Source organism: Lissotriton helveticus, chromosome 12, assembly GCF_964261635.1.
Source record: "Lissotriton helveticus chromosome 12, aLisHel1.1, whole genome shotgun sequence".
Classification (NCBI taxonomy): Eukaryota; Metazoa; Chordata; class Amphibia; order Caudata; family Salamandridae; genus Lissotriton; species Lissotriton helveticus.
Window position 1 is genome coordinate 719,137,937 of NC_136073.1, and position 15,611 is coordinate 719,153,547.

Consider the following 15,611-nt stretch of genomic DNA (forward strand, 5'->3'; position numbering starts at 1 on the left):
CCACCCAAATGCACCCTTGGCCCACCCAAATAAAAATTCCTGGAGCCGGGCCTGTTTACAAGCCACCCCCAGGAGTAATGGTTCTTACGCACACCCAAAACCCATCCAACACAGACGTCACCAAGCACGTGACCCTGCAAACAAAAGAGCCAGAGTGCACGTGCTCCTGGCCAGTTCTGAACAGTTACACTCCGTGTCTGTGTCGTTACTTTATCCATCATGTGGGGCTAGATCCCACAACATCACAATCACTAAGGGTGACACTCACAAGGTCACATATAAGGTAATGAAATGTCACGCATTAGATTTTTTTAAATGTGTAAATATCACGTGCAAACAGAAAACTAGGCGCCTATGTTATATACTGTTACGGACACTGTAATTGATAGTTGGTGTCATGTTTTCTGGTGACATACTTATTGGAATGATTTGGAATTTTTATTTTAGCTCCTGTGAATTTAGTAAAGAACGTTAATGCATAATCAGAGCTTGCGCTCGTGACATAGTTCGAGAATACAACCACTCCAAGATGGCCGCCGACCGGGACTTATTTTTTCCGGATCTGTAGAACTTTTTCCATTTGTCTCTGGGGTCGTGCGCACCTAGTCTCCTTTCTATTCTTTGAGTTGGGAGGAAACCGGAAAATGTGGATAAGGGAGGGGGCGTGACCGGAAGTGCGATAGAAAGTATGCCGTGCACTTCCTGCTCGGTTGGATGAGGAGGAGAAAAGGCATAGCACTGGACGAAGGATAGGGAGGTTAGTTACGTAGAGTTTTAATAAATTACCCACATCCGTTTGGGTCCGTGTGTCCTAAGGCAATGTCGCCTCAATAGCCCCGAGGGCGAAGGTTACAGCATGCAGGGACGGGACTTTTCTTAGTCCTTGGGGAGGCGATATCCAAGGCGAAAACAGAAGAGTCTCGATAGAGGTTTTAATCTCAACAGAGTGGCGTCGCTTTAGTCTTGTGGTAAGGAGGACCGATAACATCTGTGCCGCACGCGGTACATTTAATCCCATCCCGCGTTTATCCGTATTCTGTCAATCTCGTTGTAAGGAATGAGTAAGGTGTCATGTAACGAATCAGTGTTGGCCCACATCCTCTCTTCCTTGTACAACATCAAGAACATTGGGGTTTGGGCACGGAGTCCCTCCATTCTTCCTCCATCTCCTCAACCTACATCACGAACCCCTAGTACTACTTCTGACACTCAGGCTCCCCTACGATTTGGTGGATTTCCTGTTGCTCCTAATTAGCTTTCGTAGTTTGCTGATTTAGAGCTTACAATGTTGACACTGAACTTCACGGGAGGGGGTGGAGTAAAGTACGGCGGGCGTCCTTATTCCAATCTAAACAAATGTTTTCTTTTAGAACCTTGAATCCATTCTTACATTTTTAAGATGCGTAATATGTCTTAGTGTTAAGCGATTTTTTACAAGTTTTATGTCATTTTCATTTGTGTACCACCCTTGAATCCGTCTTGGAAGACCTGTAACATGTTTAGACTGTAAACGCGATTTTAGAGAGACTGCATGCCATTTTCACTTGTGTACATTAATGATGGGATGCTGAAGCTTAAATATCCTTGCTAAATGTACGCTTGCACCCCCTATCTTTATTTATATTTTTTGCTGCTGTTACTGTTTGTGTATATTTTTCCCCAAAAAATTACACGGACGCTGTTATGGGTTTTTTCGAGCACACGGGAGTTAATTCGTTTTGGATTTTTGAAAAATCATCTTAATATTTATATGTATATGTTACCATTCCTCGTTTCTATAAACACGATATTTTGAAAGAAACAAAACCCCTCAACTTTGTGGTTGTTGCAGTTTGCCCCGCCTCGGGGCCAACATTTTAAAGATGGGAACTTAAATATTCACCCCTTGTTTCTAAACAAATGTGAAGACGCGTAACATGTTATCATGCCACAGTAAGGACATCATTTACCTGTACATTCGCTTTACCATTTTTTTCTCCCTAAATTATGATTTTGAAATGGTAGTGTTATGTAAGAAAACTGTTTTCGTGTATCTGACACAAAGCAATTCATATGAGAATGGACAGTGTAATAATACCCCTCCCTCACACACACACCTAAATAACCCAGCTTGTATACTGCTGTCATTCACAGCAGTGCTTCAGGCAACAGTAGCAAACTTAACGGTCATGTCAGTCATTAATCATTTTCTTTCCAATTGCTGATGAACATAATGACCTTGCTCTGTGCTTGATTATTGGCTATTGCACCTAATTTTTTAGGAAACAGACTGCAGAGAGATTATCACTCCGTAGGTCTCCAGTGTTTTGCTAATAATATCATAGATCGGAGCAATGCTAACCATATTGGAGTCTGTATTTTCTTTTATTAGTTATGCTATGTCAATCTACAGGATTTTATGAGCTTGAATACTTATGTAAAGGTTGATAGTGAAACTTTTTTCCATGGTGCATGAGTCACTATATGTATATATTTTTTATTTTTTTTAAAACGTTGCTGGATTGTGTTGAACATGCTGACTTATTTGCTGCGACGTAGAGTGAGTTTTTAATGATCCAACCCTGCTAATATTCAAACAAATCATATTTTATTGCACTAAATGGAGTATGATGAGGTTTCAATGTTTTGATTTGTGACCGAATGTTTAATTGCTGCTTGTTTTCCAACTTAAGAAGCCCGTTTGTGATGAGTGTTGACAGGGCCATTTCCAATTGAAAAATTTCTTTGTTTCTAATTACTTGCCAGTAGTAGCAAAGTAAGATTTGCTGTTTATATCAATGTAGCATGTCAATATATGCTTTTGTAAAAGCTTTCATAACTATTTACGTGCGGCCTTTCTGTCTCAAGGATGGTGCTATTTATTTGTGAAATAGCTCTTTGTTTGCAATATTATCACATGTGATGGTTGTTTACAGTGTTTGAGTAATGTGACCAGGGGAACATACGCCATTAATGTGTATAAGATTTAAACTAATGTAAAATGATCATGTCTGTCCAGGAAATGATTGCTGGTTTTGTATAACCATATTTGTTAACTACAGGTGTGATCTTTGTGTATCAAGACCATCGTGACTTTATTAATTCATCTTATTACATTAGTTTGATAATGTTTACTTGCCATTTTCGCCTCCTATGTAGGTAAGGAACTAGGCAAAACTTCGTCACTACTTTTTCCTTTTTGCTCTTCTGTATTTAAGTGGAACACGATCTATTAAATTGTGCCGGCCTGACTGTAATATACTTTACTTTAGGTTCTTCTCATGACAGGCCAGGGAAGACCCTCAGTCTGAATCCTCTGTGACATTTTAGTGACTGAAGTACTTAAAGCAATCCCATCGGTTTTTAGAGATGGGCATAATCGTACAATGACCACATGTATGATACCTGGTTAGTTTGCTCCTAATTTTTTTTTTGTGCCGGGGGGGGCGCGGGGGGGGGGCGCGGGGGTGTATCATCCAGCCTGGGTGGAAAATGATGAACTACAGCTGTGGTCCTTGACCTTTTGACTTCTTGAGCCCCCCACACTTAATCATTACTGGAATCTGGGGGATCCCACTGAATTATTATTGGAATCAGGGAACCTAAATCCCTCCCACCTCCAATCGCCCTGCCCTGTCTGCGCATTGTCAGTGAATTGAACTGCAGAACAATACACACAAAATACAGAAAAATAATTCATCGAAAAAATACACAAATAATGACACATTTTAATTTGCAATCACTTGCACACCATTTTAGTAGAAAGGTTGGAGCTTTTCTAAATGAAATACAGGCCACTCTTCAATCCTACTATATTCTGTTTAATGCACCTGCACTGCCCTGCAAATCAATCTGAGGACACAAATTTAATTTTCATATTCCTTCGCATTTGCAGTATGTTTTACAATTCCTTAATTGTACATTCTGCTTCAGTTAAGTACACTTTATGAATCTGTTATTTAATTTTCTAAGTAGCCGCGGACCCCCTGAGGATGCTTCCTGCCTCCCTCAAGGTCCCCGGATCTCAGGTTGGGAACCACTGAACTACAGTTTTGGTAAGCTGAACAGCTGAGTTCATGGGGTATTTGACCTTCACTGTTTTAATTTACTGCTTAGTGAGGAATGTTGGAAATTCATAATAAAAAATATCTTTTTTCGATTCAAAGAATCATAAAAGAAAACAGGTCATAAAATATACCAACACTTCCAGTACTTAAAATATGTTCACAGTTTGTAGATTGCTAATTTGTACAATATTACATTTATGCAAATATGCAATACAAATCAGAAGAGCAATCAAATCCGTGCAAAAGAGAACACTTTCGTAAAATCCAGTATGATGATATTCACAGGAGTAGATGGCTGATTCATGGGAAATAACATTTATAAGAATACACAAGTTCCGGACTAAACTGCAATTGCCATAAAAACAAAAGATACAATTCAATGTATAAGGTGCAGTGCCTAAACTCATTTTCCGAGAATTGCTAGAAGTATATTTTATGATAAAATATAAATACTATATTCAATTAAAAAAATCAGCTAGAAGAAAGTGTATTCTCAGATCTGTTATTAAAATAAGAATCCTGTTTAAAATTTCAAACCCTTTTTCATTCTAATAAAATTAGCAGCCAATAAGAATCTCAAAACTCCAAAAACAACAAGCTGGGTATTATCAGTCTTTAGAATGCGCAACATTTCCATATATCTTCTCACACCCATCTTCCTTCCTAGCGGTGCAATCCATTTCTGTCTAGCTTTCATATAAATGGGACAAAATAAAAGGACATGGGCTATGCTTTCCTTTGTAGACAGCTTGCATATTATACACTTGTTGTCTTCCTCCCGTTGCGGGTCATTCCCCACTTGCCTGTAAAAGACCTGACTAAGAGTCCCATACCTAAATTTTAGATACAATATTTTTGCAAGTTGAGGTTCTATTTGATCAAGAAAAACCTCAAAGCAAGGGATGGATTTAACCATCAAGTAATCGTTCGTAAGTGGGTCAGCGCTACTGTTCAATGCTACTTTTAGTACAGCATGGCTCCAATAAATCTTCTTAAGTACATTTTTTGAGTTAAGAGTACATTTTTCTGGGTGGAGCCAGAACTTGCTGAGCCCCAGGTCTGTTAGCCACCTACGAGTGTTGGCCAACCACGGTAAGGATACATGTATGTCTAGTGCAATTAATTCTTTTAGTGCCTGTCTGTAGATAAAAAGTTTGTCAGTACCCCATAACCTGATCCAATACAATAGGGTCATCAAAACTGCTCTGTCCTCAATGCGTTTTAAGCCTAGGTCATATACGTACGGAATCATCAGGGTATTTTGGGGCAACTGGATTAATAAGACCCTGTTTCCCCCCCCCCCCCATACTAATTGAGGTTAGTTGCTCCCCACCCCACAATTCGGAACCATAGAGGGCCGTAGTTTGAGCCTTTGATTTATATACCTCCAATGCCGGGGTGATGGATTTAAGTAAGTGGCATGACGTTTTTTCAAGATGGGCACTGAATTTTGCGTTAAAATCATTCTTGATTTCCTAATGTGGGGGCACCACGAAAGCTTTGAATCTAGGGTCACTCCTAGATAAACAAAGTTGTCAACCCTCTCTATTACCGCACCATTAAGTGTGATATTATTTTTGAAACTTTTATGGGGCCTAATGCACATATATTTAGTTTTTGAAGGATTTATTCCCAGACCCTTTTCTATACAGTACTCGTTCAGCTTGTTAAGGAGGTTCTGGAGCCCCCTGGGAGTTTGCGAAAGCAAAATAGTATCGTCCGCCAAAGTAAGGGCACACACATGGGAACCACCTAACTTGGACGAATCGCGGTTCGAATTCACTAAGCAGTCTACCATGTCATTAATGTAGAGGAGGAACATGGTTGCGTCAGGACACACCCCTGGCGCACACCTCTCCTCACCGGGATCTCCTCGGTTAGTTCCCCAGCAAACTTTTGCATAGTTATTTTCATGGAGTCTTATCAGTTGCACCAGGATATTTTTGGGGACACTTTGTTTTAACAGATTTACCCACAGCAGATCTCTTGGGACTAGGTCAAATGCGGCCTTAAAATCAATGAAGGCCACATACAAACTACCCAATCTTAATTTGGTATCTTTCCAGGCGATGGTTAGCAGCCTGAACACCTGATCTATGGTGCTGATTGCTTTTCTGAACCCAGCCTGGTAAGGGGACAGTATGTCATTTTCTGCTAACCAGTCGTTTAACCTTTCCAGGATCTGCTTGGAATATATTTTTTGGGTAATATTTATCGGGCTAATCGGACTGTAGTTGGCGGGATTGTCTCTACAACCCTTCTTATGTATAGGGACAATCACTGCCCCCTTCCATGAAACAGGAATGGGCTCACCACTACTTATTGCATTACACAGTAGATTCATGTACGGGGCCCATACATTTAGGTCGTGTCTAAAAAGGTCCCCCCGGAACATTATCGAGCCCGGGAGCTTTCGATGCCTTAATTGATACTATAGCTTTCTTAGTTTCTGTAATAGCAAAGTATAGTGGTGCGACATCATCGGATTTTAACAGCTCACTAATTATGTCTGAGTTTTGGTTTAGTATCGAATCCGCAGGTGCATATAAATGTGCAAAATGTTTAAACCAGGCGGTAGGAGCCAGGTAATAGTCCTGGGCTAATTTATTAGACTTTGTACCATGTGCAAAAATCCGCCAGAATAATGAGTGATCCCTTGCTGTGGCTAACAAATCTTCCCAGCCCGTGTCCTCCCAGCGTTTGCGTTCTATCCTTAGGATCAGACTATAGTTGTTCCCCGCTTGCCTAATTGAAGCTGGTTCTTTAGAGCGCAGTGTTTTTATTAAATCTTTTTTAGCTGTTCTACATGCTTCATTGAACCAGGGGTTAGCTAGTTTCGACTTATTATTGGGAGAAAGTTTTCCCATTGCTGCTCTAGTAAGAAAGGGTTCATTTTTTTCCACTAACATAGCGTGGATTTGCTTAATTAAAATAGGGTTTGGATCATCATTAGATAAAAATAAAAGATCATTAAAAATATTGTAAATAGAAGTCAACGGTTCAATTTTCCCTAAGATTGTTGGCCATCTAACAGCTCGCCTATTATTACACAGCATAGGTTGTGGTCCCTGCGTGCCTAGACTAATCTGGACCTGGAAGTGTTTGGCTTCTAACAGTAGGCATGGGGGAAGTGGTCACTTTCCCTCCTTTCCTCTACTCTAAAATCAATCACATACCCCCAGTGTATAGTGCTTATCATAATATAATCTATTGGTGAAAGCGCCTGACCCCTAGTAAAGTTCTTTATTCGCTCCGTATCAGATGGGCACCTACCATTACACGCCCGTAGGCCTTTTTATATGGTAATATTAAAAATCTGAAGTAGTACACCTTGCTAATTTATCAGTGCTTAGCTGTGGGATACCTAATGCATGATCTTCTTCCTCAGTTATTGTTACCATGCCCGTAGGGGTTCGTAACAGCAATTAAAATCGCCGCCAATTAGGATAGGACCCACATTGGTAATAGCATCAATAATCCCAGTTAATTGTGAAATTTGATTAATTAAGTTACATGGGGTTCTCTTACATCCTATGCGTACGATACGCAGATGGTGTTATCAGCCTCCAATAATGCCAACCACATTCATCTACGCGTCCATGTCTGTATGAAACTCTTAAATAACTGGATGAACAAATGCCGACTTAAGCTCAATGCTGGAAAGACCAAGGTGATTCTACTCTTCAATAATCCCAAATTTCTGGACTGCCTCTTGCTGGCCAGGTGACATGGGACCCCTTCCTGTTCCCACCAGGATAGCCAAGAGCCTGGGTGTCATAATTGATGATCAATTACTCTTGGGCAATCAAGTCAACGCAGTGGTCTCTGCCTCGTACAATATCTTGAGAATACTCCCAAAAAATCTAGGAAGTCAGTTATCTCCACTTTGGTACTGTCCAAGATTGACTACTGTAACGACCTCTCCATCAGCCTACAAGCCCAAGATTACTAATATTGTGCTCCACTCCGCTGAAGCAGAAGAGCTTGAATTGAAGTTTTGGAATATTTTTGTGGTGAGATTGGCTTTGGTTGAACCTATTGATAGAAGTGTGAACTTTATGGTATGCATCTAGAGGTACACAGGGTTTTACACAGGTTATATAGATCAGTGATTGAGCAGTTTTACTGGACTTTAAACTTGAAATGTGTTTATTGGTACAAACATTTCAGTGGTTCCCTATTTTACCATACACAGGGTGACTTCAAAGTGGGCAGTGTGTGATGGTGAGTAGGTGTGTTTCATTTCCACAGACCCGGTCAAAGGTTCAATCTGAATCGTTGAGGGACATGGCTTATTCTCAGTTGCAATTGTTAAACTTCGAGAGTATGAATGGAATAGTCCAATCTGGTTATCCAGCTTAACATGCAAAGACATTTTTTTTAATTTCTGTAATTTTTTTATAAACTATACATTTGTAATCCAGGTTTTAAATGTTTATTGTTTTTAGAAAGTATCACTTCATATTTTGAGCTTTTAACAAAAGGATAATGGCTAATTCTATGTCTAAAAGTCATTTACACTAAGTACAGTAGACTTTTGAGTTTGGCGAATCAATGCTTGGTTCCTACAATTTAGAAAAGTATGGCATGCAAAGCAATGAATGTATATTTAGGAGAGGATTCATTGGTAATATTGTTCTCATCTAGTTAAGTAACTTTCAGGATTACTCAAGCAGTTTTTTCAAGCTTGCTCCTTTTTATAAAAAAAGTTGCTAGTTTATTTCTAGATGGTACAATGACAAAGGATAGGCTAAGATAAAATGTCTCTTGGCTTTTCCATGGAAAGAAAATCTAAATCATTCTGAAAGTCATTTTCTCTTCTGATTAAAGAAAAGTCTCTAATTTTATATGCTGTGGGCCTAAGGATAAGAGATGAGTTTGGCTCTTGTTGCTAATTGGTTTAAAAATCAACATGGGGTGACAGATTTTCAGATTTTTAAAAATGTGTATATCTAATATAAAACTAACTTGTGTTGGCAGTCAGTCAGCTCAACTCACTGGCACATTCAGTTAATCAGGATATATAAAGCGTGGCTAATCACCCGATAGGCTGTCCTGGCATTTGCAGGTCCTGCAGACTTCGAACAGCTAGGTCTTGAGGGCCATTTGGAATTCATGAAGTAAGATGATGTTCCGGCGGTGCGTGGGGGGGGCTGTTACAGGTCTTTGCAGCGATGTGGGAGAAGGATCGTCCTCCACTTCTTTGGTAGGTGCGTGGATTATGGGCAACTGAAAGGGAGGCAGAGCTTAGTCTTCTCGACGATTGGTGGTAGTTCAGAAAGTGGTTAATGTAGACGAGTGTAGAGCCTAGTGTGCATGGGTCAGTAGCTTGAATTGGCACCTCTTTTGTATGGGGAGCCAGTGGAGTTGACTGAGGTGGGGGTGTGGGTTAGTCGGGGAAAGCCTAGGATGAGCCCGGCTGCGGCTTTCTGTGTGATCTGAAGACTCTGTAGGAGGTGTGTGGCAATTCCTGCTTAAGGAGTGTTGCCGCAGTCCAGTTGGCTGGTGATTGTGCGTCTAGTCTGTAGGGGTAGCCACTTGAAGATCTTTCATAGTATGCGCAGAGTGAGGAAGCAGGCAGAGGAGACCGCATTGATCTGTGATTTAATGGTAAGCTTGCTAATGATGATTCTGAGGATTCTGGTGTGGTTTGAGAGAGTGAGTGAGGGTCCTAGGTCTGATGACCACCAGGAGTCTTTCCATGTGTTGCTGCTGTTGACAAAAGATCAGTGCTTCCGTCTTGTTTGTGTTGCAGCTGCAGTCAATTCTTCTGTGTGGTTTGTGTCGGTTACGGTGGTGGCGTATCTGTCAGAAGTCTGTAGGTGTGTTTTTGGGGTTCAAAGTATCTGTATATGGTGGCAAGGTTCTCGCACAGCTCCTGTGAGGGTGTAATGTTGTTTTCGCTGGCAGCCCTGTTGGAGAATTCCTTAATGATGTTCCAAAAGTTCCTTGTTGTTGGCGCTGGTTTCGATGGGAGCGGCAAGGGCTGTCTACTTTGTTGCCCACAGCAGGCAGTGGTAGAATTTGAGGGAGATCTTGAAGGCTGCTCTGCCTGAGGTGTCCTTCCTTGTGCACCATCTCATCTGTTTGCTGTCTCATTTCGCTGTTCTGAGTTCTTGGGGGTACCAGGCGATGCTGTCTACGCAGTTGGTGATCCAGGGGTTGAAGTATTTCACACCCTGTTGGAGGTTAGTAGTGGGGTTAGGTTAGTTGAGGGTGTACACCTAGCTTGTCTTAACTCTTTCCATGCTCATGACGGAACCGCTCCGTCATCAGCCGCGGTGGCGCTGTGCTGATGACGGAGCGGATTCCGCGCCTGCGCTGGGCGTTCCATTGAGCAGATGGGGCCATGACGGAACTGCTCCGCCATGAGCACAGCTCAACCGCGGCTAGTGACGGAGCGGTTCCGTCACCAGCATGGGCCCGCCGCGCACCCTTAGCGCTGCGGCTGAATAGCCGCCGCAGCAATGTGGTTAAGATTTTGTTCCACCTCCGGCGAGGCATGTTTGTCATATTGGGGGTGGTGGTGCTGAAGTGGATTGATTGGTCCATGTGAGTTCTGTGACTTGGATGTATTTGACGCGGTTGCTGGAGGTGAAAATTGTGTCCAGTGTGTGTCCTGCAGTGTGTGTTTAGGGACGTGGATCATCTGGTCAATCCGAGGCTGCTCGTACTGTCTGGGAGGTTTGCAATGTTTTTGTTGTTTGGGTCGTGGGTGTAGAAATTTAGGTTGCAGAGGAAGATGTAATCTAAGGCTAGGGCGTAATGAATTCTACTATGGTGTTGTAGAAGCTGCAGCGTGGGCCAGGGAGTCTGTATGCAATAGTGCCTCTGATGGTTGTCTTGTTCGCCTGGAGCTTGAAGTTGAGATGTTCCATGGAGGTGGTTGTGGTACGCTGTATGATCTGATTGTGGATGATGGCTGTTCCTCCTCCCAGCTTGTTGCGGTCCTGGTGAGTGATTTTTATATCCATTGGGGATCGTTTTGGCAGTGTCTGGGGCGGATGTGGGGTTGTGCCAGGTCTCTGTGAAGAAGACTGTGTGGGGTGCGAGAGTGGCGATGAAATCCCATAATTAAGTGGAATGCTTGCATAGTGAGTGTGTATTGAGAAAGGCGCTTGTGAGTAGGTGTTTTTGTTCGGGTGGTGTCTGTGGGGTATTCCAGGTTGGGTGCAGGTGAAAAGTCCTACAGGGAGCGCGGCGGCGCGTCCGCTGCACACTGTCGCGATGCAGTCTGCATTTAGTAGACCCTGGGGTGGACGGGCTTCTGTTGGTGGGAAGAACGGTGATTGGGAAAACCCCAGCGGGAACACCCGGTCAGCTGCAGTGTCTCTGGAACAAGCAGGAACTGGAGCCCACAGACAATAGGTGTTCATGTGCCTATATTTGGCTGTAGGTGACTTTTTTTGTGTTATACGGCCAGATGCCTGAATGCTGAGGCCAAAAGGTATATTCAACATGCATGTCAAATGTTGAGTCAGAAGTTTATTGCTGTGTTGTTCACTACTTCGCATTTGCTTAATATACCAGGACTAGCTGAATACTAAGACTATGCGATTATGTATAGATTCCCTCCTATTGATAATGATTGTGGCATTAGTCTCCAGTACCAGAGTTTGAATTAAGGTAGGGGAGTGTGGTGCCTCGTTTAAGAAAATATCAGTGTTTAATTACACCAGGGTTGGGCTCTAGCCCTTGATATAATGTAAATCTCGAGTAACCAACATGGCTGAGACACATGAGACTCATGTGTACTTACCTAAACTAGGAAGCGTGGTCACTACATGTCTAGTGTTTTTTAACTGAACGCCTATTGGCCATCAGAGCTTGGTAGTGCATTTGAATAGCACAGTAGTAACATTGGCTCTTAAATGAAGTCTAATCTAAATTGTTGGTATTTGGCTTAAGTCTAAATAACTTATGCTATGCCTGGAGGGTAAAGACAATAAGGTTGAAAAAAAATCTGGCTGTTTATCTGTTGCATCGTTTTAAAATCTGCATTTAGTCAGCTTATTTGATCCTCCAGTAGAATAATACATGTCTAGCTAATCTCTACAGTTTTTACCTCCTTCATTTGGACGTTTAACACTGCCAGTTTTAAGTAAGATAAAACTAATGATAAATACTCTGGTTGGGTTAGATATTAATAGTTAAATTAAGTGTAAGAAACACTTCACTGTTCTTTAATGCTAAGACTTGTGTAAGCTAATGAATTAATGTAAAGTACAATCTAATGCATTCCTGTTTTTTGATGTACCTTGGAAATGAAGAGTTTTAGAGAAATTTGAAGAATAAAAATAACTTTCATTTACCCTTGCATCTAGAAACCTCATTGGGTTTATGAACTACTTGTACTGGACTCTTATATCTAGTAGAGGTAGATGCTCCCTTTGTGCTAATCATTTGGCAGCATCCGTTTTTTTTATTTTGAATACCATGCGAAATAAAATGTGAACAGGGTAAATGACGCACTTTCTCTCCACTGCTTACAAAGGGATAACTAAACATCTTTAAGCCATGCATGCTTAATGTTCATTTACCGGATTTAAGAAGGGGGAAACGTAAAGAAATATAGATCAGAATACATCACCATTATCTACCACTGTTAGGTAAATATAGTTGTAATCTCTGCCTGATCAGGCTGACCGATTAGGCCCAGATTACGATCTCGTTACGAAGACCTCCTGACGGGTACTGGAACTTGCAAATCTGATTTGGGCCCTATGTTTCCGACCGAGTCGTCACGCGCTCTGAACGACCAAGTACGATGCGAAGAACTTGTCCGCGTCGGCTAAATCGTTTCTGGAGCCCAATCCTGTCCGGCCGACAAGTACGCAGACTAATCACGCCGCGCAATGGAGCCGGATTCTGAGCGAGTACGATGCACGATTCGGTTAGCTGTCTCGCCTCGGTCTCAGCGAGACAAAACGGCTGTTGGAATCGGACCTCGTGCCGTAGTAGGCCCCCCTTCACCTGGAGCCCTTCGAATCGGTCACAGGGGGTACCCATGGCCCCCCCCGATCCTTGCATGCACAGTGTGGCGGGCAACATGGGGAGCCCACCACAGGGTGAACGCTTTTCCCCGCCACTCCCTTTTTGCTAGGGGAGCCTGTGTACGCATAGGCACACAGGCTCCCATACAGTTCAATGGGAGTCCAAGCAAACCGAGTGCGCCAGCATACGGCTGCATCTTACTCGTTCGGGCGGACTCGCACTGCGCAAATCGCTTGGAAAGCCCTCCGGATCAGTCGTACGGAGGGCTCTCCTAACGAGATCATAATCTGGCCCATACTGTTATTGGAACGTGTTCCAATATGGTCTATTGAAAGACATGGGAATTGTGTAACCTGGGTACACAACCAGTATCTCATATTAAATATCTTCATCATCGATAACTTTATTCAGGAAATACATAAGACATAAAAGTACAAAATAAAAATACCAATTAAAAACGCATATATAACCGATACAAACGGTGGTCTTCAAACCTTTTAGATTCCGCGCAGCCCCCCCCCCCCCCCCCCCCCCCCCCCCAGTGTAGAAAAACAATTCACCAGGCCCCCCCTAAAAATATTTCACAATTATTCTATTTAACTGACAATGTTTAAATATGTTAGGAGAAAGAATAGTGTATTAAGCCACATACATTCATACTAGACACATTAATTAATTTGTTTTAAATATCATCTATGCCCAGGCCTATTCTAGATTAGGGTGACCACTAAGAACATTTTCTGGAACGAAATGAGAATAATGTTGGTATCAATTTAGAAGGTTTGTTTTGACATTTTCTGTATAAAGCTTTCTCAAAATACGGTAACTGTCCACATCGATGTTGTTTTCCAACTCTTAAATTACTCCGCCCCCCCCACCCACCCACTCATCAAAATTCTCACTGTGAGCCGCATGTTGGGGTAGAAAAATTGTGCCTGCATTTATATAGCACTTCCTGCACCCAGAAGAGGTGGCAAAGCGCTTTTCAGCCAGTAGCACAATACTGCGGAACCCAATAATTCGTTGTGAATTAGAATAGGAAAATATCAAATTAATTTGAACGGTTGGCATGTGAGTCTGCTAGTTGAATTGAAAAGGATAGCTGAGGCGTAGAAGAGGGGTCTATAAAGTGTTTATTTACAGATCATAGCAGTAGGAGGAGGTTCGGGATGAGTAAGGGAGAGAAGTGTCCCTAGAAGTTGATTAGGGAGAAAGATGAAGTGTTTGCGTCTAGAAGAAATACACGAGGGGAAAGGTTTAGGAAGGCTTGTTTGGGAGATCTGAATAGTAAAAGAGGTTTGAGAAGATGCAAGGAAAAGTAGAGGGGGGACGAATTTAGAAAGGGTTATTTTGGGGATCAGCGTAGAAAAATAGGGTTTGGGATGAGTCGGACTGGAGCAAGAGGATACATTTAGAGAGGTATGGTGGGATTTTGAGGCGAGGTGCCAGGCTAGAGTGAAGGTTCCTTTGTTGAATGTATTTGTTTTTGTTGATTTTTATTCCTTTAAGGTGATGCACAGTGTGGGGCCTGAGTGCCTTAAACACCTCTCCCACTGGTACACTCCCAGTAGATCACTTAGATCTTTGTCAGCTCGAAATCTAATTGTACCCAAATTTAAAAGATCTAACTGGGCAGGAGCTTCATCGCCAGTACTGCTAAGCTTTGGAGTCCATGCCCTCAGATCTTAAGAAGAAAACAACTGTTTTCTTTCCGGAAAGCTCTTAAAACATGGCTTTTCAACAATTTGATCTCTGTTTCTTGCTCATCCTCTAAGTGGTCAGTTTTGACTTGTGATCTGACTAGGCGCCCAGACATTTCACAAGTCTAGCCACCCCAGGGTATTAAAGCGTTCTATATATTTAATTTTTAATTCATGAAGAGCTGCCCTGTTCCATGTATTGCTTTGTATGTGAAACAAAGTAGCTTGAATGTGGATCTTCTGGTAACCAATGTAGGGCCTTCAAGGCAGGGGAGATGTGGCATGTGGCTTTACATGTAGGAGTAGCGTGGCAGCAGAGTTCTGAATCCATTGCAGGCTTTTCATAGTTGTTAAAGATGATTCATGGTAGATGGCATAATCAAGTTTAGACCATACAAGAGATAGTATCCTGGACCTTGTGTGGAAATCTCAGGTGGGGGAAGATGCATTGCCGAGTTTTTATTGTAATCCAGGTTTCTCCACTTGCACATTCATTGACAGCTTGGTGTCCATGGTAATTCTGAGGTTTCTTACTTCCTTAGATACTTTAGGCAGTGTTCCCAGATCGCCGTGCCAGGTAGTGAGTAGGTTATATTTTATTCCAGTCACAACATGCGAGTATTTCCATTTTGGGAGCATTCTATTTGAGATTGCCCCATGTCTTCTACTGATCAACAGCTCCAAGGAAATTGAAAATGTGAGTTTCCAATGTCTTTGGGACTTTCCAGTTTAAGAAGTATTTGTGTGTCATCTGCATAGTTATAGTGTGTGGTGAAATTGATTGATCATTGCCGGTAATGACTTCATGTAGATGTTGAAAAGCATGGGTGAGATGATAGAACCTTGAGGGAGCTCTACTTTTGTAAAGTAC

The 15,611-nt window shown here is 42.1% G+C and overlaps 1 protein-coding gene across 3 annotated transcripts in view; it reads left to right on the top strand.

Moving 5' to 3' along the window:
* The first annotated feature begins 658 nt into the window (after positions 1-658).
* ETV3 (ETS variant transcription factor 3) overlaps positions 659-15,611 on the top strand; it is a 158,097-nt gene continuing 143,144 nt past the window's right edge. Inside the window, exon 1 of one of the 3 annotated variants that reach the window (XM_078670204.1) lies at positions 659-757. The gene's annotated coding sequence lies outside the window, so the exon portion shown is untranslated. Of the gene's footprint in view, positions 969-15,611 lie in introns of all 3 variants that reach the window. The other 2 variants (XM_078670206.1, XM_078670205.1) reach the window with 2 other exon arrangements.